Raw genomic sequence first — 25,353 nt, 5'->3', positions numbered from 1 at the left:
TGACAGGGGAGCTCCTGGGGCATACTGAGCCTCACATCCACACTAAGAGCAGACAGCATTTTAGAAGAACTCAAGTCATACGTACAAGGGCCATTTTCGTGCTTCTGGGCTAAGGCAAAGATTAGGGAGGGTATGGAAGGAGAGGCAGTCTACTCAAAGGAGAGGGGACACAGGAGACGGGCAGGGACATTCCATCAGCATTCCATGTCTCCACTGTGAGCTCAGAAACAACAACGGAAGGGAAACAGGGAAACCACTCTGTTGCCTTCAGTTGACACCCAATACACTCTGTTTCAATGTGTACTGGGGTGATGGGATGCTCCACGACCGAACATCCAGCAAGGGAAGGCAAGTGACACAGAAGCTTCCAGCACACAAGCTCAGAAGGTGGTGGAGAGGTCTCCCATATAGCATGGTGCGACCATACAGTGTGGATGGCCCTCCCTCGTCCCCCACTGAATGCCTCCAGTCTTCACCACCTGCCTGCATGAAGGGAGGCTCTAACCACATGAAATCTCCTCCTGTAGCATGTATGGCTACACATGCCCAGTTTAGCTCTCCAGAGGTCCACATAAGACAGGCTTCCATGTCCATCGGACACCCTCAGGATTTTGAAGGCTCCCGTCAGATCCTCTGAAGCCTTTTCTGCCTTACTAATCATCATTAGCTCCTTTAACTGTTCAGCTCATGACAGGATTTCTAGACCTTTGTTGTGCAGGGGACCCTCCCCAGACTGAAGTTTCCAAGGTCCTAAATTTAGTCTTCGTGTATCCTGTGTATGTGTCTGGTCAAGGTATAAGTTTCTTATCACTGTGCCCCTTGGCCCAGTACACAGAAAGGTCTACCCTGGTCTCGAGCTTCTTGCTACTTCCCCGTACTGGTAAACAATGATGGAACAGATCTGGGTCTGCCCAAGTTACCACCAAGTCTACTAGGACTAACATCCTCTTCCCTTCCTCTCCCTCTGACCATGCACACACAGCACATGGTTTCAATGGAAACAGAGAGGCCAGTCCTTCCTCTGTATTACCAGAGATGTAGGCTGCAGATGGTCAGCAGATTGGCAACCCTGTCTGTCTGAACTTCTGGTCTACATTTTGCTATTCAAATTACCAAATCTATTCTTGCTACTTAGATGTGTCCAGATTTGTGAACATGATTGTAATTCCCCCAAAAATAGAAAAGAGAAAAGTTATTACCACAGTATTCTTAGTCAAGGTTAAGGATTTACAGAAAAAGCAATGCTCCAAAGATCATCAAAAACCCACCATCTGTATGACGTGTCACCATTTTTACTTAATTTAAGATATGATCTTAAAATCCAGGAAAGGGACCATTTAAGTTATTGGGCAAATCAGAAAAAAAAATTAAGAATCACTTTAAGAATTCCTTGAAATACTAACAGATAATTATTAAGTGTACACTCTGGTATTTATGCAAAACACAGTTTAGAAGAAGCTTTTTGTTTTCAAATGATAACACAATTTTGAAAAAAGAATACCCAGGATCACACCATCCTAAGATCATCAATGTTTTCATTTCCCCCGCCCCCCCAGGCACACATAATTTATCGTTACAATGTTCATATAATTTTTTATCCTTTCTCTTTCACTCCTATTGCTCAAGTCACAGTGATAGCAACTTTGGAGGAAGAGTTTCTTCACAGAAAGGACATTTGCTGAGGCCTTTTTCAACTGGGGCTGAGGGGGTAAGGGACATATTCCTTCAAGAGAATCACTTCAGAATTTCTGGGATAGAATAACAGTTCAGAAAAAAAGATCAAATTATCATGTCATTGATTAGGGTTAAGGACTGACAAGAGTACAAGCTTATTTTTTTTTAAATATTTATCAAAAACAGATGTATGATCTACGAGAGAGAGAGAGAGAGAGAGAGAGAAGACAGGCTGAGGAAACAGGAACATGGGGTCACAGCGACGTCCTGAACACCAGAAAGCTAGCGTTGTTTCTCTATGGACACGGGCAACTGTTGCCTGGTTGAAGATAAATGATCCAAGTCCTCTCCGCTCCGAATTCTTCTCTCCACAATATCACTTAGGTGAACTCCGGCTCCGGGGCTGGGGTGGAAAGTAACACACCCAGGTAAATGCCGAGCCCTGTGCCGTAGGCCCCTGCCAGGCTGGCACACCGCCCCCTCCCAATTCTTATTTATGCAGATCAGCACTGGACAACACAGTCAGGCCCCAATTTTTTCCAGGCTCTCTAATGTTTCCCTTTCAAAAGTATTCCAGAAACAATACACAGGAGCATCTTTTATGTCTCCTCTTTTATGGTCTGAGACTGGAAATTTGGAGTCTGAGAGACAGGCTGGCTCTTTGCTGACAACGTTCTTCTATTCTGAACAACTCCCTGAGCACAGGCTGAATGAGTCTAGGCCCAGGTCACATCAGCGGGCAGGAAGACAGTAACAATGTCACTGAGTTCTAACACTGCTTCCTACAGACTGAACCCACTGCCCATCTGAACAGCATTACTATCTTCAGGGAAGTCTGGATTCTGAAGTGTGCATTCAATGCTGGTATAAAAATGGTATTGGATTTTTAAAAAAAACCAACTTTGTGGGAAAAGATGTTAACGCTCTAGCTGGAATATAGTCTCCTAAATGCCAAGGTTTCATTTCAAGCCATTTAAACATTACTGCTCAAGAACCAGCAACTCGTTCCTCTTAATCTGTTTAATACATCTGAGATACCAGTTTCCTTTACATCTCCACAGCAAATGCTAGTTATATACCATGAATGCCCACAGAGCCTCAGGCCCATGAGAGCAATGAACGTGACCTTAGAACAGACATGGCAATTCAGACCATGTTGCTGACCCTTGAACAACAAGGGGTCAGGGGTTCCGGCCCCCATCCAGTTAAAAATCCGCGTGCGACTTTGACTCCCCTAAACTACTAACAGCCTGTTGTTTACCGGAAGCCTGATAACATAAATAGTTGGTTAATACATGTTTTGTATGTTATATGTATTCTACACTGTATTCTTATGATAGAGTGAGCTAGAGAAAAGGTCATTAAGAAAATCGTAAGAGGAAAATATATTTACAGCACTTCATTTACTGAAAAAAATCCACATATAAGTGGATCCACGCAGTTCAAATCTGGATCCAGTTGTTCAAAGATCAACTGGATAAAAAAAAAATTTTTTTAAAGTGCAAGTTTCCAGGGTAGTATGAATCCAGAAAACCACTGGCTGGAAGACCACCTTCTAATCTAGGTCCTTCTGTCTTTGGATCCCAAAGAAGCCCAAATCTTCTGTCTCAAGTTCATGCCCTTATTCTGTATTTTTCAGCAAAACTCTTATTCCGCCCCCTTTGACTCGGTCCAGAGGGCAACACAGGGGATCCACACAGTTTATAACTTGTTACGGAGGTAGGGGGGCAGATGGGTACATGAATATAAAATATACTCGAGGGCCTTTTACAAGTCTGCTTGGCTAACAGAATAAATAGCTCCAAAGTAGACCAACAGTGCTGACTGAGGTTTTCAGAGAATTGGTCACGTTTCCCCAGCATGCTCAAGAAGTCCATTAAATCAATTGCCCTGTAGCTTGTGTTACAAGAGGCCCCAGGGAAAATCTTACAGCAGTGACATCACCGGGTCAGAATTTCTTCTTCTCATAGGGACAGATGGAGCTCATAAGCAGTTAATAATAGTTCTTAGGCAAGTTACATCAAGACCAGGGCCTTGCTCTCAGAAGGGCCTACAGTAAGGAGAAGAAGGAATACCTAAGGAAACAAAAAGACTTTTTTCTGGAGCTGTGGAGGCTTGCTATCCTTGTCCAAGTTAGAAAACAGCCAAAAACTTGCCCTGCAGTGTCCTGCATCAGATAGGAGTGACACCTGGGTGTCACAGTGGAGTCTCAATTTACACCCCAAGAAAGAGTCCTAAGGGAGCCAGACCCCCTCCACTCCTGCAGGAACAGACTAATGCCACTGGGCCTGTAAATCCTCACCCAGAATCCATGGTAAGGGAGGCCCAGGATTAAAATGATGGAAGAAGGGGCACCTGGAGTGCTCAGTCGGTGAAGCATCTGCCTTTGGCTCAGGTAATGATCCTGGGGTCCTGGGATGGAGCCTTGCATCAGTCTCCCTGCTTGGCGGGGAGTCTGCTTCTCCCTCTCCCCCTGCTGCTCCCTTTGCTTCTGTTCTCTGTCTCTCTCTCCCTCACCTCTCTCTCAAATACATAAAATCTTAAAAAAAAAAAAAAAAAAAAAAAGTGAAAAAATTCCAGCTTGGGCCTGGAAGTGGAACAGATCACTAAATGCTGCCTGATATCCTATCTCAGAGCAAATAAAAAGACAGAGAAAGAAAAAGAAAAAAGCCTTTAAGTCATCTCTTGGTGTGTCACATCAGGACCAAAAAGACTTCCAAAGGCGCTTTCTAGGGAAGCCAGGAGTCTAGAGCGCCTGCAGTGGAGGGCGGGCCAAGCTGGAGGCCAGGGGAACACACACAGAGCATCAAGGGCCTTGCACGCCACGCCTGGACTTTCCACTGAGGGTGGATGTGGGTGAACCAGACCTGGAGCAGAGCTGGCAGCGAGGGCTATTACTCTGAGGCTGGGCAGAAGGGATGAGGAGGGAAGTGAGGCCAAGATCCAGATTTCACATCCAGATTTTGGACTCAGCAGAGGATAACCTGTCCAAAGTGTTTCTCTACCCTTCTTTCAGCTTCATAATTATTCCTGCCATTTGTATATGGGTTTTGTGTGTGTGTGTGTGATAAATATTGTGATTCTTATTTTTCCCTCTAGACCATAATTTCTCTTTTTGTTCTACGTCTATATTTCCTCTCTAGTACCTTTTCTGAGCCTTTTTTGTTTGGTATCTAAGTTTAAATGCTTAGAAAGTTGTGCTTTCAAAAAAACTAATAAATATCTATTCAACTTTCTGTTCATTTTTTGATGATTATGTTTTGAGGGCAAGGGTACAAACAGGCACTTCATAAAGTTTTTTCAATGAACAGGTGAACATGAGCACAGCTGTGTCCTCAGAACTGAAGATCCAGATGTGGACAAAGGCAGGTGAAGTTGGTGACAATAAAATGTGACAAAGGTCACAAGGAGAAAAACATGAGGTTTGTTCATGGAAGAGAGAGAAGTGGGTATGGGGGGTGACTGGGGAGGTGAGGTGGGAGGGCAGCACCACGGGGGGGCAGGGGTGGTGATGGTGGACATGGCACCTTCGGAGACCCAGTGGGATACCGGCCAGCATCCACAGAGGCCCTGGGACCACATGTATGACTGAAGATCCATTTTCAGCCCACTATTTCCACTTCTCTGGGACCCTGCAGCTGCTGCCGGTTCTCTCATCTAACAACATGTGACCATGTTATGTGCACTTTGCGGTCACAGGAACCAGGATGTAATTCCAGCTTGAGCATTACACCGGCCACCTCACCTCTTCCAAGTTCCAGCTCCCTCATGGGCAACATGCAAATGCAGCAGGTGGCACCTTTCCAAGGTTCCTGTGAGCCGAGGATGCCCACACACAGTGTCTGAGTCCCAGGCACACAGTGAGCATGTGTAAATGGAAGTGGTGGTGTGGTAGTTGTAGGGGTTGTTTTATTACTAAAGTTCTTAACCAATTTGGGGTTGGTTTTTTTTTTTTTGGTGTACGGTATGAATTCGTTAATTTTTTTTTTACAAATACTATTAACTGGTTAACTATTACATATACTGGTTAACTGTAAAGAAGGTTATAATAACTTCCTTTGAGGCATAAAATTCATATTCATAATCAGATCCACATAGGAGCTTTGTATCCTGGCCCACTGACCTACATTTATATTTTACTCAGTTTTATGGGATGCTCCTTTGAGATAGGTTTCAACTCGAGTGATTTAAATAAACAAGGAAATATAACAAAAGTAACCACATAAGAAGTACAAAATGCCTGGTATGGTTTAAAACAACACTGGAAATTTGTTTTTATGGTTAAAAAGAAAAAAAAGAAAAGAGATATGGCTTTATACAACCAGACAGTTTTAACTGGATTTATGTTTCAGCTCAAAGTATTTCCAGGTATTTCCAGTTAAAAGTGGGAAGCAGAGTCACTTGCAGATGAAGTAGCAACCTTGTCACAGGCTCATACCAGACCCTGACTGAAGGATCCAGGGAAGAAAACAGAGGGTAACCCAAGTGCACGAGGCCTGAGAAGAGCCTCCAAGCTCTGCGCTCAGGTCACAATACAGACAGAAGCAAGGCTCTGTTCCTAACTCCTTTCTGGGAAAGTAGTGCAACTAAAGGAAACCCAATGCACAATGTAGCAGTTGCAGCAGTGGCATGTCTGATTACACAGCACGCGCAAAGAGCCCAGAATTGTGTATGTGGGAACCCAGACATGACCAAGGGGACACAATGGGGAAAGGAGGGACCACTGGGGAAACATCATGGAAACAACAGTACGTGTGCCTTGACCACACAGCACATAGAAAAATAAATCTCTCAGGGATCGAAAGCCTGAAGGTGAAACAGAAAAACAAAGCACAGATCACAAGATGACACAGTGAAGACTGGTAACTCTCACGATATCATTAAAACTGTATCACAAAAAAGCCAAGGATTAAATGTTTCAAAGTATTTTCAATGTTTAAAAGACAAAGGATTAGTAAGCATAATATATAAAGAACTAACAGAAATCAATGAGAAAGATAGGCAAGCCACTAGCAATACAGGCGAAGAATATAAGCACTTCCAAGAGAAGACTGAAAGACAAGGAAGCTCTGAACAGTCAGAAAACACATTTAAAAAATCTTAATCTAAATAATAAGGTAAATGCAAGTTAAAACAATGAGATGGCATTTCATGCCAATAAAACCGGTATAAGTCTGAAGAAAGCACGGGTTTAGTAAAGAAGTGCAGAATAAGTAGGTCCTCTGCACTGGAGACAGAAACAATTGTCATGACCACTCAAGAGAACAGCTCTGCATGTTCAGCGAAGTACGCCCAGACAGTGCAGCTCGACAGTCTGACTTCCAGCTGTATATCCCCCAGTGTTGGTAACATCACAGCAGTGCACACTGGCAGCAACCCAGAAGCAGTGACAACACCAATGGTACGATCTAGGAGATCTGGTCTCTACTGGGGACATTTCTGGCTGGAGCCTACTGCTGACATTCAGCAGGCAGGACCAGGGACCAGGGCCTTGCAATGTGCAGAAACATACACTGCAAGGAATTCCCCCAAGGTGGCACAGCTTTTGAGTATTCTGCTGGACAAACCTGCTTATAATGATCTGAGCTTAAATCTAACTTCCTTTTAATAATGAAGTACTTTCTTCACAGTTTAATATATTGAGCTTTCGAGAATTCTGTTCTGAGAAGGAGCTGTTCACCATTTCACTGACAGCCACACACGGCATCTGAGTCATCAGTACCATACATCTGTATCAAGCTACATCTGCAGCCACCACACTCACGGTGATTGCAAGTTCCTGACTTGATTATGCTATCGGTATGGTCCAACTGGAGCACTGACATGCTGCAATGTATTTAATTTCATTGTGGATCATTTCTCTTTTATTTATCTTATCACAACAAAGGTAACTATTGATGTTTTTGAAATTAGGCAAGAAGGTAGATTATCATCGAATTTCATTTCTAGGTGGATGTTCATTATATTACATGCTATTTTTATTATTATAATTTTTTTAACCAGAAGATTAAAAAAAAAAAAAACACAGCCTTTCAGTTGCTCCTGTGCCTTGAATGCTTGCATTGTTTGAATGACCACACAGCAATAAACTCTGTGATTATCCTGCATATGTATTACATCTGCATTAGCCGGTTTAGGCCCTAGATACTAAAAATGTGCTCTCACCTCTGGACTGCCAGACTTGGATTTCCCTGGTGCCTGGTGTCCACTAAGGGAGTTTTGGATTCTTATCTGATGGGGAGCTAGAATGTTTCCTGAGGTTAATCAAGGTTCTGAGATTGAGGCGTCTGATACTTTGAACTATTCACTCTTAGTTCCATGAAGACCCTAATCTCGAGATCCCCTCACAGGCCATCCTGGCATTAGATGTGGGCCTGTGTCACCTGACATTACCACTGTGTCCTCTACCATTCATAATAATCATTTTTCCAATGATTAATATTTTCTTCAAAGTCAATTCAGTAATTACAGAATTTAGAGGGTCCCACAGAACCTTATAATCTCATATATCATGATTTATTTAAAAGTAGAGCTCAAAATAGTTGGTGAAAGAATATTTCATATAATTCCTGTCCATTTTAGATTTATGTCAACAAACACCAGTTGACCACTTAGATTTATAGGTCTGTGCTGAGCACTATGAAGGACACGGAAATGAAGACCAAGACCCCACATTTAGTTTTCTTGCATTTTGTTACTGTAAGTGCCAGCAGAGCATTTTGAAAACTCAGTCACATTGTTGCTGATAGTTTATTCAGTCCTTGAGCCTTGGAGTTTGAGATGTCTGAGACTACTGCTATGTGTCCGCATCTTGATGAAGCATAGTCACTATGGCACAGATACAACTCACTTGATACCTGAAGAAATGTAATTTCTAAGAAGAAATGAAACAGTATTAGAATGTTAACTAGATTTTAAGCAAACTCAGGTCATCCTAATGCAAGCTGGTACTTTTGCCAGTTCATGCAGCTTTCAAAGCAGTTGTTACTGTGGACTGATCACTTTATAGATGAATAAAATAATATATCACTTAAAATATTAGTGAGGCTTACATTATAGTAGTAGTGGGCTTTAATTTTATAATAAATGAAAGCATTTGGTCAGTATTGGTATCAACTCCCTTAATAAAGGACCAAGGAATCTGTGCTAGAGACTGGATTAATGGGAGAATCAGCTTAAAAAGAACTGAATAAGATGGGGCCCCCGACAGATACATCCATTCTCATTTGCTGCTCTCTCGTAAAATGACAGGTCAATAAAATTTCCACAAGGTAGCAGTTTTCATCACTATAAGTTAGAACATCCTAAATGCCTAGTAATATGCTGAACACAATATACCTGTCAATAAAATACCATACTACAAATCGAATTTTGAAGACTACTTAGACACAGATAAAGCAGAATATAAAATTATATGCTGTAAAGATGATATGAATAGAACTATAACTAAAAATGAAAATTGTAATAGTATTAGGATTGACATTATGATTATTTTAAAATAAAAGGCATTGTAACTCTACCATGAAAAGTTATTAGACACAAGCTTTAAGAACTCTGGAGGGTTTTTGTTTGTTTGTTTTCAAAGAGCTGTCATTAACTGGGTCAAATGAACATAAACCATATAAACTGATTTACAGCAGAGGGAACACCACAGTGCAGTGAGGATCTGGTAACGACTCTAGTCACTGGCGTATCTGCACTGGAAGAAACAATTCATGTGACTCTCACCTCATACATTTTACAAAGACCAATTTCAGACAGATCAGAAGTCTAAATCTCATAAACAGAACAAAACAGTTTACAGAAGAAAAATGCAGAACTTCTTATGACTTTGGAGCAAGCAGATTTCTGAAAAGGACACTAAAAGCACTACTCATAAAAAATTGGTAAGTATTACACTGCATTAAAATTAAAAACTGGGCAACCCGGGTGGCTCAGCGGTTTAGCGCCACCTTCAGCCCAGGGCCTAATCCTGGAGACCAGGGATCGAGTCCCATGTCGGGCTCCCTGCATGGAGCCTGCTTCTCCCTCTGCCCGTGTCTCTGCCTCTCTCTCTCTGTCTCTCATGGATAAATAAATTTTAAAAATCTTTAAAAAAATTAAAAACTGTGGTCCACCCAAAGACACTGTTAGAGAGAAGGTATCTCCCCGAGTAGGAAAAACTATCTCCAATAAATACATGCAACCAGGGACTTTAATGTAAAATATATGAAGACTACGTACAGATCAATACAAAAGAAGGCAGAGAACCTTAAAGAAAGCAAACACTTAACAGGCAATTCATAAGTGGGTAAAAATCAATGGTCAATAAATAAATGAAAAGGAATTTAAATTCACTAGTCATCAGGGAAACCAATGTGAGATACTACTCCTGCACATACCAGAATGACTCAATGGCAAACAAAACAAACACTGGCAAAGGTATGGAGCAATGGAATTTTCAGCGAACTGGTGGAAGCATAAACTGGTACATTTACTAAGTTTGTACATATGCCTACCCGACAACATAGCAATTTCTTTTCCAACAGAAGTGTGTTCAAATATTTAGGAAAAGACATGCACAGGAATATCCAAAGCAACGATATTCCTAACAGCCAAACACTGGAAATAAACAACATCTGCCAATAGAAGAGTGGATACACTATGGCAGTCACATAAACAGTGACAAGAACGGACAAATCACAGCCACATACAGGGACACGATGACTCTCACACCACTAGCACATGGAGTGAATGAAGCTCAACAGACGACACATGAGGACATTCTCTCTGATTAGGCTTTCCCAAAGCTTAACAACAGGTAAAATGAATCTATGAAGCCAGGATGGTGGCTACCCTTGGCATGGGGTGGGAGGCAGGTGGCAGTAACCAGAAGGGCATTTGGCTTCAGGGAGGCTGGTTGTGTTCTGTTCCCAAATCTGGGTGCTAGTAACACTGGCACATGTGCAGTTTATGAAAATCTATCAAGCTGTGGTTTAAGATTTGCATGCTTTTCTCTATGCCTATTGTGCATCAATAAAGATTTACTTAAAAATGTTATTTGACACAGATTACAGGCAACCTCAGGTGCTTCTGAGTCTTTTACAGATGCCATAACTCAACTAATAAAGATAAGCCATTTCAGAGCCTTCACAGAGGAAGTGGCAGCCAGAGAAAGAACACATGGTGTGTTGCCTTGTCTCTTTTCCTGCCACATCATCCAGTGACTAATGAAAGGACTAAGGGGCCATGTCCTTACATGGATTTTTCTGAACACTGTCCTCGAGGAAATCACTCCCCTTATCCAGTCAGAGCAGCCAATCTCTTCCTGGCTGTAAGTGTGTCTACCTCCTGGCTCCTGACACTGCACTTCGTTCAGAGGTTGGTCTTTTTAAATTCTCATTGGTAGATGCTCAAAATGATTTTGAAATTTATTGTTTGGTTTTAGATCTATTTCATTTTCCAGGAAAACAAAACAATTCCCAGCAAACATCACATAATTTTCTACTGCTACCTTTATCTATTTGTAAAAAGCATCCAACACATTACCCAAAGAATTTCCGGGTGTCTCCTTCCACTCTAACTAAGTACCAGAGCTGAAATCTAGCCACCATTAGAGTAAAATGATCTCAGTTACATCATGGGAAGCATTTCTTTGGCTCTAAGAAAAACAGGAAAAGTGCTGCAAAAAGTACGTCAGCAAAATAATATGAAAGTCACTTCAAGTTGATTATTTCCGTAATGTGGTCCACCGTATCTCTCGACAAAGACTCCAGAAATACTGTGAGGTAAGACTACCACCTCTAACTGACCCTGAATAGGAGAACATAAAGAGCGATATCAGGAGAACCTCCTTTACTCTACTGGGGCCCTTAGTGTATCTTCTTAAACAACCACAAGTGTCCTTCTGATTTATTAACAGGCCCTGCTCCCCTAGTGAAACCTGTTACAAACCAAAGAACTCCACTATAGCACAATGCAGAAATGCTGATGGAGCATCGAAAAAGCAGCCTTCCTAGGATAGACTCATGAAAACCATTCTCAGGGCTTCCTGCCCCTAGTGGAGTTAGACTAGCCATAACCAGATCCCACTGGCTCTCTGTCCGCCAGTTCCAACAGGGCCCTATTTCGGACCTGGCCACCAGTTTCTCTGGGGCTGTTCCTCCAGGGCCCAAGAGCTCACACTCACTATAGATACTCAGGCACTGGTACTGTGAAGGTGCCAAGACTTGGCAGAGGGATCTCTGAACTAGAAATGCTTTTTCCATATGCTATACTGTTAGATGGTGTAAGACACTGCTCATGACCAAAAGTCTCACAGAGGTCAACTCTTGCAGCTCTTACTCTTTCCTTCCAAAGGTCTTGGTCATGGGAGCAACAGGCCTGGGTCAAAGGCAAGTCAAGGGACAGTGTCACACCCTTCCTCCCTCCAGAGGCTAAGGTGTAGCTACTGGATTATTCTGTCATGTGTAGTTTCCTATTTCATAGGAGGAGTTTCCTTCTAAGAGGTACCTCAACCATATCCTCAAGGGCCCGTTCTACAACCAGGTGGATACAACCCACATCCAAACCCCAGAAGATAATGTAGTCCATGCTGAAGCTGGTCCTTCACACTTCACTATTCGAGTAACTATTCCACATTCCGGAAAGGGCTCATGATATTCAGCTCAGGTGGCAGAAGACGAGGGTAGTGGGAGATGTGGGAGCAGCCAGGTTTCCAGATCCAATACCACATCAGGCTGGCAAAGGCCTTCTCTGGAAAGCAAAATCACCTCCAAAACTGTCACCATTGCAGATAACATCAAGGGCCTTCTTTAAAGATTTGCAAACACCTTTCGTAGCTTGCTTGTAAAGCAGCAATGTTCTTGGTTTCAAGACACAAACAGAAACCGTAAATTCCAGCAAGTCCTCAGAGCTCATCCATTTCACAGAGGAGGACCTGAGGAGTACAGTGGGGTAAGGCTGATCCCAGACCGTAGTTCTGGAGAGAGACCAGACCAATTTTCCTGACTCTCAAGCCAAGAGTTTTTCCCTCTATGCCATGTTCCCCTGATGTAGTCCAGACAAGAGGAGTTACATTTTTCCAAGGACAATAAATAGTCGTAACATCTCTGCTCCTTTCCAGGATCACTAAGATCTCATTCATATGAGTTCACGGCTTCATCCTGAACATGTACTGCATTACACGCACGTGGATGTTATATCACCTTCCCCTGTCAGGCTCTCCCTGGCTTCTCGTGTTGTATCCAGATGACAATCCTTCTTTGTAATGCCACTGCCTCTACTTTTACCTTCTGGAATAACACAAGCCTTTACACACTCGAGAGCTAGTACATCTTCCCCAATACTTCTGTTCTCATAAAACTCCCTGGAAATGTCATATTCCCTCCATTTTTGGGCCCATTTCTAGGCAGTTCAGCTTGTTCTAAGCACAGGTCTGCTGGGAGTAGATGGTCAGGCAGCTGCTGGCTCAGACTCAGGTTCCCATCCAGTGGGGGTCCTGGGGGGGAACCTCTTCTTCCTCTCTGCCTCTTTCCTGTCCTCTCCCTCCGTCGCCAGTCACCAGCCATCCTTCTCGACCAGGCAGAGGGTGGAGCGGGCAGTCAGGGGCCTGGGGTGGCCTGGCACAGGCCACCGGCCCACAACCCCTTCTCTGGTCGCCAGTATTTCCCCCGCCCCAGCCCTTTTTAAAACGAAATGCCCTCGTTTGTAAATCCTTAGACGCTTGAGAATAAAACCCCTCCCTTTTCTTCAAAAAAAAAAAAAAACCTGCACAGTACAGTTCATAAGCAGCAGGTTCCCACAAGGGTCACCTGCATTGGAAGGATTATTCTGTAAGGAAAGCTGGAGTCCACCCAGGGATGGCAAAAGAGGATGTCAAGCCACTTGTAAGGCATACTTTAGGGGCATGAAGGACAAGGAGCCTGGACATGGTGCTAAGTTGGGTTTCACGAAAGCACAGCAGGTAAGCATGTGGACAGGAGCTTGGCACCCACCTCTACGTTGGGGATCCAGCCCCCTGGGCACAGGCCACAAGGCAATGACAAGGTCAGCAGGTGGAAGGCTCACGTGGTGAGAGAGCTAGCCTGGCACAGCCCACGGAAGGCCTAGTCTGTAGAGGGAGCAGGAGCATCAGCAGGCCCTGTCGCAAGAATTTTCCTGGAGAAGCACTTAACTGAATACTGAGGAGTGAAAAGTATCAATTTCTCAAATGAGGGGAAAAAGGAAGGTTAATAATTACATTTTATAATGATTTTGTCCCTAATATAAACTTAGTGACACCAAGCGTTGCCTATGCCTGGGTGTGTGCCCATTTCTGCAGGCACAGGGGTTAAAGACAGATTTGGCATCAGGGTCTATTTCTCTGCACACAGCTCCCACTGGCTCCTTCCAAAAGTGAATCTCAGCATGCTGCAGGGGTGATGGCTCCACCGCCGAGGGCACCTTGCACCGTGAGCTCTCCCTAGCACACCGCACTGCTCTCTCGGCAGCTGGGGCCAGCTGAGGAGAACACGTCTGAAGAGGCACTGCACCCACCCTCCCCAAATCTGATAGAAGGAGCTGGAAGAAATGCAATCATAACAAAGGTTCTAAGGATGGGCCAGGAAAACTTATTCTGTGGCTCTGAGTTGCTGAATTTCTAGCCATTTTGAATACGATCACTGGGTTTACAATAGGCCCTTGTGTTCTCTGTTTGCGAACAGGGTCAGTTGGCAGCTGCTTAAATTTCTTAGGGAGTTACTGAAGCCAACGTTAAAACAAAACCAAGCACAGGATTCCCTAAAAAGTACAAAGCACCGGGAAGTATGCCCAGAAGAATAATGTCAGGTGATCTTCTGAGTCCAAGAGCATTATACTCTATCGGTACATATTATTAACGAAAAGCTCACCCTTCCAGATGGCTAGAGCCGGCTGTGCCCTCCTCCCCAAGGTCCTAGTTTACTTTCCATGGTGCTGTGGTGCTCTTGGACCGCAGAGGTGAGGAGATACATGAAGCAGACCAGAACAGAGGCCAAGAACAGTGACTCAGTCTTCTGGCTGTCATTATAATCAGTGGTTAATAATGTTTTTTAATCCAGAGATTTGGCCTTGATATTGTCAGGAAAGTCATTGTTACAAACGTCTACCCCGGGAAAGCCGGGTGCTAGATTGCCATGTGGAAGGTCTGCAGTTGAGACACACATGCAGGATTCTTTTTTTTTTTTTTTTTTTTTAATTTTATTTATTCACGAGAGATGCAGAGAAAGAGAGGCAGAGGTACAGGCAGAGGGAGAGGCAGGCTCCATGCAGGGAGCCCGACGTGGTCTCCAGGATCATGCCCTGGGCTGAAGGCGGCGCTAAACCGCTGAGCCACCCAGGTGCCCCACATGCAGGATTCTGACCAGCCAGTGTCACTCCTGGTACTCATGGGAGATTGAACTTGAGGAAGGCTCCAACCACGGCTGGTGACACACACTCACGCCAACTTCACAAAGTGATGGGGGAGCATTAATTTAGTTTCAAAAAAGTTGCCTAACAACAAGAAAGACAACACATTGCAATCCGGTTGGGTTGGGAATCCTTCAGTTCATTCCCCAGAGGAGGAGGGGATTAATTATCACAGTGAGCCTCTCCTTGAGAAGGAACTGTCCTCCCACTGCTCCGAAGGCATACTTAGCATTCAATCAGGGCAGAGGAAGACCCTCCCGGCAGGCCCAACCCCTGTCAGAAGCTAAGGCCATGTTATGACGTGGGGCGGACAACCTGCCGTGCCCCCCTGCCGGCATGGACAGACTCAAAACACACACATTCACAACACACATGCATCCTGCCCAGGAGACCTGGGACTCTCAGGAGCGCTGGGTGCATATCTCTGACCACCCTCCCTCGACATGGTTGGGACCACCTACTTTCAAAAATAAAGAATCAAAGCTAAAATTACACCTGCATCTCACCCAGGAGGCCAAGGTAAAGATGCAGGGGGGTGAAAAGTGAGACAGGGACTCGTTCTTGTTTCTGTAAGCCCCACACCAAGTACCAGCCAAGGGGCTTCGTCAGAGAAAGGAGGAGGCCAGAACTTTTCTCTACTTGTCACCCTTTTGCTTGATTCATCATAACGTGTCTTCTTACATGAAAACAGACAAAAATGAAGTAAAGAAAGTCAAAGAACAACAAATATCTAAGAGAAATTGGGGGGGGAAATAAAAGGAAAAAGCACATCTTTGCCTATAAATTTTAAAACCTTCTCTACGGCAAAAATAAAAGTTAAAAGGTAAACCAAAAATTCCAAAAAGTTATATAAAGTGTACATCAGAAAAAAGACGAATAGCCTCCACATATAAAAAGCTTTTTATGAATAAATGAGAAAATGACTGAGATATAGCCAAATCTAAAGATGGAGCCAGGGACACCTGGGTGGCTCAGCAGTTAGCACCTGCCTTCAGCTCAGGGTGTGATCCTGGAGTCCTGGGATCAAGTCCCTAGTCAGACTCCCTGCGTGGAACCTGCTTCTCCCTCTGCCTATGTCTCTGCCTCTCTCTCTCTGTGTCTCTCATGAATAAATAAATAAAATATTTTTTTAAAAATAAATAAAGGTGGAGCCAAAGAAATGATTCAACAGAAGTAACACAAGAGGCCAACTTACATGTACTGCCCCACTTCATTGACAACAAAATAAACGCACATCTGAATGAAAACTCAGTTCCACTGGTCTGACATATATGCAGAACTCTCTAACCTAATGTTCTGAGCCTAGAAGAGTGGACAGTATCCACCTACAATTTAAAAATCTCCATGTGTATCACTCTATTCCCACACATTCCTAATGCATGGTTGTTTCGCCCTCCACTCAAGGAGAAATTGATCTGTTACGCTGATCTCTTCAAACACATCTGCTATTTATCAATTCGAGGGTATTAGTATCGTCCAATCTTCCTGGTTGTTTCTTTGCTGATGGTTGTTCTTTCTCTGATTTCTTAGTGTAATCATCTGCTGATTTTTTTTGTTTGTTTCTTATGAAATAATAAAAGCAGAAGCTAGTGTTTACGGTCATAGTTTCGGAACCACATCTCTAGGGTTTAAGTAAGTAGAATCTCACTTTTGTCCACTTCAGAATCTGTGTGGGAAGTGCCCTTTCCACCTTCAAATAATACCCATAAAATGTAGGGCACCAGGCAATAGGGGGAAAGGCCATTAAGAGAACACAAAAATATTCTCAAGGACTATCCTGTGTTGTCTGGCTCTCTGGCAAAGCCCAGCAGGAAAGTACATTCTCTTTACATAAAAAGCCAAAGGAAATTCTGCTTTAGCAGAGGACACTCCATCAGGCTGAACTGAACCAGTTCCAAACAGCATTTTGCTTTTGCAAGAAGCACCATACACTTTTTTTTGGATCCTTTTTGAGTATCTGCTACCTTTAATTTTGATAACTTAGCTTGATTATACATTATACAGCTTATTTATTTTTATCTAAACCTTGTTAGTTAACATACAGTAGAATTCTGGTTTCTGGAGTAGAATCCAGTGATTCATCCCTAATGCCCACCCCCCACCCACTTCCCTTACAATTTAATTCGTAATAATGGCCGAGTTTAACAGCTGGTTAGCAAAATTCATTTAACAACTGGCTCTCGTGAGCTCCTCAGTTTCCTTTTCCACATTTTGCAGGGCTGATTTTCCAGACCTGAGCTTTCTATTTCAACTTTCTGGAAGCTGTATTTATAGGACTCGGTTTTGCTCCTGTTCTGCAGAAACGACCTTCACCGTGCATGCATCCTCTCTTATGAGGGAGGCTCATGAGGCTCTTACTTGCACGGCTCCCTACAGCAGACACCCCACAGTGCTGTGCCACTCATTCTGGTAATTCAGGGGCTCACCCAGAGACTCCTCTGAGCACCTCCCCACTGGGACCTCCATCTGCAGTGACTTCAGCTACTTTCTAGAGGGACGTTGTTTACCATTCCCTTGAACCCTGAGTCCCCTAATCATCCTAACCCTAAGATATTTTGTTTAACTTTCCTGTGTAAGCTATTTCTAATCTATTTTTAAGTGTGATTTCACAAATGCTATTATATACTGCCTTGCAGAGAAGTTAGCAGGGGGTGACAAACACCACTGCCATCACAGTGGTTTTGTACTGGGGACACACTTGCCAGGGAGTAAAGGAGCGAACACCGTGATGCATATTTAAAGCTCAAGTTTCACTTTTTATTTCTAATGGTAGGAAAAAAAAAATTATAAAATGGACATAATTTCCACTAAGCTGTTTGGTTAAAATGAAATTCAAGTGTTTTAAATCAAGAGATACTATATCCTATAGACACATATTTAATTTCTACTTTGTTCTACAAGTGACTTAAGAGATTATATTTTAATATCTAACTGGTGAGAAGTATTTTGAATATATTTTATTATTAATTTTGACTTTTAGTTTATTTTATAATATAAAACTGCCTTGCTGCTTATATTTTGGGAACTTTATCAAGATTTGGCCTGTAATCTAGAACCCAGTTTTTAAATTTAATTTACATACAGGGAACAATGTTTTATATACACCTATTAAATTAAGCTTACATTCTAATAAGGTAAAAAGATGGACCCAGAAGGACACAGAATTCATGAGGAAGAGCTTTCCCCTTTTGGAATTCTGGAGATAGGAAAAGAAAAGCCTGATGCTGACCTAATTTTCTTTTTCTCGTGGGTACCCCTGCTTTCAATGATGTGGATGTTCTGGATTTTTTTAATTCTTGAAATTCTTGAGATATCTGTTTAGAAGATTTCTGGGGGTCTTCTCTCTTGTGCTCCTGTCCCTAGCCCTCAACGGTGTCTGTTCCTTGGGTATGCTTTCAACACGAGGACGCAGGTCCCTGGACACTCCCCCCATGACTTCTTTCTGGTGTGCAGACACACACATGCAGGCATGTCAGTACACACATCTACTTATACTGAACTCACTGTGACTGTTTCCTGTGTCCCAGCTTTGCACTCGAGTTTGAGTTCTGCTAGAGTTTCTGCAGAGCCTTCTTCTCAGTCACTGACTCAGGTCTCCTCTGCCCAGAATCTGCTTCTCCACGGCTTTGTTTTAAAAATCCTACGGCCATGTTTGTAATTTCCAGTAATTTTTCTGTTCTCAGTTCATTTGTTTTTCTTGAGTGTCTGCTCTGGCTTTCATCAGTGCTCTATCCTCCTAATCTTACCCTGGATAATAATTCATTTTTCTCTATTTCCTCTGGTTTCTTGTAAGAAGTCAGTCTCAGATGGTCCTACTGCTTTTGTGGGTCAAACTGGTCTTTTTCCTTAGAAACGCTCTATCTTTCTCTATATCCACTGATTCTTCCCATGTTTACTCTGGGAGAGAGAAGCATCTGTTTTGTGAGTGGTCAGAAGCTGTGCCAGAGTACTCAGGTTTCTCTTTGAATCTTTAGTCTTCATGAAAAGAGGAGGGAAAGTCTGAAATTTACTGTAAATTTGCCATCTTGGTGACACAATCATCTATATGGTACCGAAGGGGTTGGCAACTGAAATCAGAGCGGGGGGCGGGGGGGTTTACTTTATTCTTCTCATGCCTTGAGTAATATAAGCAATAATACTGGTTTAATAGGGATGTGTGTGCATGCATGGGCATACTTCCTTTTTAACGTCTGTGGAACATTTTTTTTTTTTAAGTAGGCTCCATGCTGGGAGCCCAACATGTGTCTTGAACTCACAATCCTGAGATCAAGACCTGAGCTGAGATTAGCGGTTAGATGCTTAACCAGCTGAGCCACCCAGGGGCCCCAGTGTCCGTGGAACATTTTAAAAGGGACATTAGGTCACAAGTATAATCTCACTAAAGTCCCCCCAAAATATAAGCTGCACAGCTATGATTTTATTTTCTGATTCTCCTTGGATTTTTTCCATCCTAGTTTGCATCCCCACTACGATCAAAAAAAAAAAAAAAAAAAAGGATTTTTCCACAATGAAAATTATTTATAATTCATTTCTACCACCTTAGATATTTAAGGAAAACTGACAGCTTTCTTCGCTCCATATTCTCTCCTGGCTATATCCAGAGCTTACCCTGCACATGTTACTCGCTATCCACATCTCGGTCAATTACAGACACTCTTTGTAAAGAAAAACAACAACAGAATGGAAATCTCTGAGGTTGCTAATTTCTCAGATTACCTAAAGCAGTGAAGTATTCTTTTACGGAAAAGCAAGTTTAAAGTTTCATCATTCAAATGCAGCCTATCTAAAACACCTGGAAATGATTTCCAAGTTTTCAAAGTCACTATTCTAATAGGTATTACTTCCAACCTAACCATTACTGGCCTTTGAAATATAGAAGCTAAGAGCAGACTGGACGGATCAAATACTATAGATAAAAGGAGTCTGAAAAGCATACAGTGCTGTAAAAACATAAGGTGGTAGTATTAAAAATGGATTTGGACATGAAATCCCAAACTCATTCATTTCAACGACTCCCCTAAACCTTGGCTGAGGGCAGAGAACAGTGAGACTTTAACCCAGATCTCATTCTGCACCTTACCAGGGTCCTTCCAGGCCATCAACACCAGTCGAATTACACCCCGTCCCTATGTGATTAGAAACAAACAGGTTTTCGTCAAGTGCCCTGGGTTTTCACTCAAACCCATCACGTTTACTTTCTGGGGGCACTTCTGCAAATTATGTGATCAAATTTGAAAGTAACTTTTCAGGAGCTGCATGTGGTCTGACAAAGAAGAGCTCTGCATTTGTGGCAAAGTGACAATTCCTGGCTATAACTAATTGGTTGGTAATAAAATCATCACAAGGAAAATGGATGCAGACTACCAGTCATAAGAAATCTCAGACTCTAACATACACGTGTTAGCTGAAGGAAATTTATACACTCATCCACCCAAGAATACACAGCTGAGTGCCAGTGAATATATGCAGGAAAGAGTTGCTGAAGGTACAAACTAATGGGATTTTTTAGTATCTGCTGAGGAAAAGAAGGCTAGGCACGCTGTATCCGAAAGTAACAAATGCAGTAAAACCAGGTGTGGAAATGTCCAAAAGCCACTAAAATAATTAAAATTGAAGGAGATGTACCAGTCTGTCCTTTAGGAATCACAGAAACTAGAATTATTCTCAAAAAATTATTAGCAATCATCGTGGTCAGATCCTGCTGCTCTATGTCTAATGAGGGGCTTTAATAAACATTTCTTTCTTTGGTTTTCACAACTCTATAGGGTGGAAAGTCCTCATGTGAATCAAGAAAGAAATTAACAACAGTAATGACTTGGAAACTGTGTCAGAAGGGAGTGTGATAAATTATATACCTGTAGTACACAATCCCTCCTGACCCTGGGAGTGAGGCAAGACCTGCACAAAGTAATCACATATTCAAGGCCAATTTTATAAAACAAAGAAAAGGGGCAAAAATTTGTGTGTGTCCGTGCCTTGTATAAGGAGGAACTATGGAAGAATACATCCCGATTTGTTACTAATGGTAACATCAGAAAAGTGGTTGTAGACGTGATACTATTACCTCTGACATTTCTGTATTGTTGATAGTTACTATTGGCATGTGCTACCTTTGAAATCCAAAATGAGTGAAATCAAAATAAAAACATATCAGTTAAATTTGCCAACAAAGAATGGGTATATATTCAAAACAGAAAACAATTCAAATTTCATACACACACACACACACACACACACACTCATACATTTTAATAAAAATGAAAACACCCTTGGATTATGCTGTGGTTTGTGACAAATGGATCTTGAAAATGGAAGTAAAGTTGATCAAATATACACACTTGCTGGAGGAAACAAAATACAGATTCCACTATATGTACATTTACTGAGCATTAATCATCATGTCTTAAACATTACCTAATGACTTAGGACTCAAGAGAATATTTTTTTAAATTTTTTTTCAAGAGAATATTTGTAATCAATTTATCCACAGCCTTCCTTCTACACTCAATTATATCCATTTCTATCCTTGCAGATAAGCAACCCTTACACTTTGAACACAAAGTCCAAGATTACTGTGCTTCCTCATTGCAAAGGCTTTTATTCATGACAGTCTACAGCATCATGACAATGTAAAAACAGTTATGTTTGTCCACATTCTGCTTAAATGTGGAGGTACTTGGTTAAAGTAAAATTTGGCAAAGCCTTTAAAAGGACTATTTTTTTTTAAAAAAGGACTATTTTTTTTGATGGTATAAATGCCTATCAAAGTACAAAGTCATATCTTACTAATTAAATTCTTTAAAAGGGTGTTCTTCCCTCCTCTGGCTCGTAACTGATCAAGTGTTACTAAATACACCTAGCTTTTAGACTAAGAAGCCAAACCCATTCTTTAGAAAAACCTGGGGCCCAACCAGCTGATTGTGCCCACAAAAATCTCTGGCCTCTTCCACGACCTCTTTTCAGGGCTCTCCAGTTACCATCCCACTTGGTCTCTCCCACCTAACTCAGGGCTCCTACTCTCCCTTGGCCTTGAAGCAAGGTTGCTGCCAACACTGCTGGCATCCACAGTGGCCAAACCAAGCTGGAAAAGTCCTTTGTCTTTACACTCAGTAGCAGTGTAATCTCTGAAGAAGAATTCTAACTGAAAAAGAGTTTACTGAGGACTTCTTTGGGAGTCCCTCAATAACAGAGCAAGATGAATGGCATCTCTTCTACAAGGGGGTTGGTCAGTTTGCAATGAGGAAGCACAGCTATGGGGCTCCCACTCCTTCATCTGCGGGAGGACCTTACACTAACTTCAGATCAGAAGTTCACCCTTCCTTCCATATGACCAAACTGTTTCCCCCAAGATTCATTCCAGAAACGTTTCTTTAGCTCTTACCTAGTTCAAAGCATACTACCAGATGCTGTCAGAAACAAAGATGAGCCAGGTAACATCCTGAAAGAATTTATAGTCTCCGTCTTAAATTGGCAGGATACGTGGGATGGTAGCATTTCATTGTTGACTCTTATGTTTAAAGAATGATTTGAAAGACATAAAAGGCAATGATATATGGAATTAAAAATAGCATATGCCTTCCAATTAGCAATAATCGCGCCTTGGATAAACCTCATTGGCTACAATACTGCCACTGCGCAAAGCTAGCATGTGCCTTCCAAAATGTTAAGTAATCCAACAATACACAAAAGTATCATAAAAAAATGCAAAAAAAAAAAAAAAAAGAAAGAAACATTAAGATCAAAACATAAAATAAAATAACCAAGGATAAATACTTTGGTCATAATTAGGGTGGATCACAGAATTCAGCATCCAAACTAGGATTTTCAAGAGTGAGAGGGGGCACAAGGACTTCTCCAAGACAACAGGCATAAACCAGAGTGTCCCGCACAAGCCCGGCTGGGAGGTCCCCATCAGAATAAAAACAAACAGCTTGCTTGACCAAGGAAGGGAGACAGAGTGATAGGCTCCAGTATTCACTCTTCCTGTTCACCTCACGCCCCAACACAGTCCTGCTTTCAGAATCTGGAAGTCAGTCAGGCATACACTGAAGAAAAATGGAAAACAAAAAAGGATTCACACACACAAAAATATCCTACAGTGTCTGCAAAGAACAAAGCTACAGACTTCTTACATTTAAACTAAATTTAAATTTGGTCATAATGTGAATTTTGGAAATACTGGGCTTTTGTTTTTAAAGACAATTTTAGATTTTAGCACCAGGTTAACACACCTGGTTTCAGTTATAAGCTGGTCTAATCTCATAAAGGGAACTGTTTTCCAAACTTAGTATCTAAATAACTATGAATACATTGGACTTTCATGGGCCAAACAAATCCATGAAACACTCAGTTATTCAAAAAGCGAAGTTATTTTGAAAGATCTAAGTAAGACCAGTGCTGTATTACTTGTGATCTCTCACTGCTGTAGGAGTTCAGGCTGTGAAGAGCCGCAGATACATCCCATCTGGGCATATTGACACATCTCTGTATGAAGGATACCCCGCCACCAGAGTGCATACACCCAGCTTAGGTTACGACACATTCTGCACCTCTCAACTGACGTTGGCTCTTAGACAAACTAATTTCTGGTAAACACACTGAGGATCAGAAGCAGCAAAGCAGCAGCAAAGCAGCAGACCAGACATGTGACTGGTGCCGCAGGCTGGAAACTTAAGCGCCCAGTAAGCTGGGTCTCTACTCTCCCTGTCTGATCTCTGGGACCTCAGTTCTCCCATACATACTCCAGAAAGGAATCCTGGCAAACCAACAAATTACTGTAACAATATCTCTTGGGATTTCCACAGACTCTCTTCTTTCTCTGGCTCAAAATCCACTCCATCCCTATGCTCAGAAGGAGCAACTGGAGGGGCAGTATACACCTGCATGTCCACTTACACATAGCCGCACTGTGCCATGAGAACACGCCCCCATTTGGTAACAGGCCCAAGGAATAAAGGTGCTGAGAGATGTACTAAAAGAGGTATAGGGACTCAAAGGAAGGAGCCAGATATATCTACTGGAGCAGTTGGAGAATGCTTCAAAGAGGTGGCAACTGAGCTGGGTTTTGTGTCTGCGTTCACAAGGAAAAGGAATCCTGGAGGAGATAGCACATGCTGAAACACACAGGGAAGAAAACTCTGAGGGTGCGCTGCTGGTGGGAATGGAAACTGATGCAGCCGCTGTGGAACAATATGGAGATTCCTCAAAAAACACAAATGGAGCTACCCTGTGACTCACTGCTCCCACCTCTGGATACACAAGTCAAAGAAATAAAAACAGGACATCAAAGAGATATCCACACCCCCTGTTCACTGCAGCATTATTCACATTCGCTAAGATATGGACACAAGCTAAGTGCCCACCAACAGGTGGACAGAGAACGGTGTATGGAGTGTGTGTAATATTATAACAGGATAATAATGGGACATTGTTCAGCTGTTAGAAATGAAGGAAATCTTGCCATTTGCCATAACATGGATAGTTCTTGAGGGCCTTATGCTAAGTGAGGTAAGTCAGGCAGGGAAAGACAAATACTTGCATGAACTCATTCATATATGGAATCTGAAAAAGCCAAACTCATAGAGAGTAAAATAGTGGTTACCAGATGCTGAGGGCTGGGGGCTCTAGGGGCAAAGTTGTTTATAGGCACAGATTTGAAACTAGCAGTTAAGTAAGTCCTGGAGATCTAATGCAAGCTTGGTGATTACAGACAATAAAACCATATCATAAACTTCAAAACTAAGAGACTACATGTTCTGTGTCCTCACCACCAAAAAGAAATGATAATTAAGTGATGTGATAGATATAGGCTAATGTGACAGAGAGAGTCATACTGCAATATATAAATGATTCAAATCAACACACTGAACACCTTAAATTTAGACACTGTTATGTCAATTATGTCTCAATAAAAATAAATTCTTAAAAATCCTGATATATTCAGAAGTGGTGAGAAGCAGATGGCGAAGGGTCTCTGAAGCATGAATACAAAGCAAGTCTAGACAGCTGGTGTGTGGTTATCAGCAGAGAGGAAGTATAAAGGGGCCATTGGAAAAGATTGTTGCTTGGGGACAGGAGTCTCACTACCTCACCTCTGTATATAGTTCCTCTTTCTAAATGACAAATTCTCATTGATCAGCTTCTCTCCTCTCCCTTTTGAGAGAAGCCCAGCTATCTCTCCTCTTGTCCTTCTCTACAGTTTTCTCACTTATAAAAGCAAAGACTGGATCCTAGTTTCAAGTCTCATCAACCAAGCTCAGAAGACTCTGAGTC

The 25,353-nt window shown here is 42.3% G+C and overlaps 1 protein-coding gene, 1 long non-coding RNA gene and 1 other non-coding gene across 3 annotated transcripts in view; 1 reads left to right on the top strand and 2 right to left on the bottom strand.

The window, feature by feature from the left end:
• Positions 1-25,353, bottom strand: part of EFL1 (elongation factor like GTPase 1) — a 120,060-nt gene that overhangs the window by 33,725 nt on the left and 60,982 nt on the right. The window lies entirely within an intron of this gene.
• LOC111095232 lies at positions 235-5,573 on the top strand. The gene is made up of 4 exons (XR_005357103.1): positions 235-415; positions 1,861-2,102; positions 4,986-5,096; positions 5,374-5,573. It is a non-coding gene; the product is annotated as an uncharacterized LOC111095232 (long non-coding RNA).
• Positions 22,578-22,724, bottom strand: LOC119871382. The gene has a single exon (XR_005357482.1). It is a non-coding gene; the product is annotated as a U4 spliceosomal RNA (small nuclear RNA).

Source organism: Canis lupus, chromosome 3, assembly GCF_011100685.1.
Source record: "Canis lupus familiaris isolate Mischka breed German Shepherd chromosome 3, alternate assembly UU_Cfam_GSD_1.0, whole genome shotgun sequence".
Classification (NCBI taxonomy): domain Eukaryota; kingdom Metazoa; phylum Chordata; class Mammalia; order Carnivora; family Canidae; genus Canis; species Canis lupus.
The sequence above is the reverse complement of the archived record's forward strand: the minus strand, read 5'-3'. Positions and strand labels throughout refer to the sequence as shown.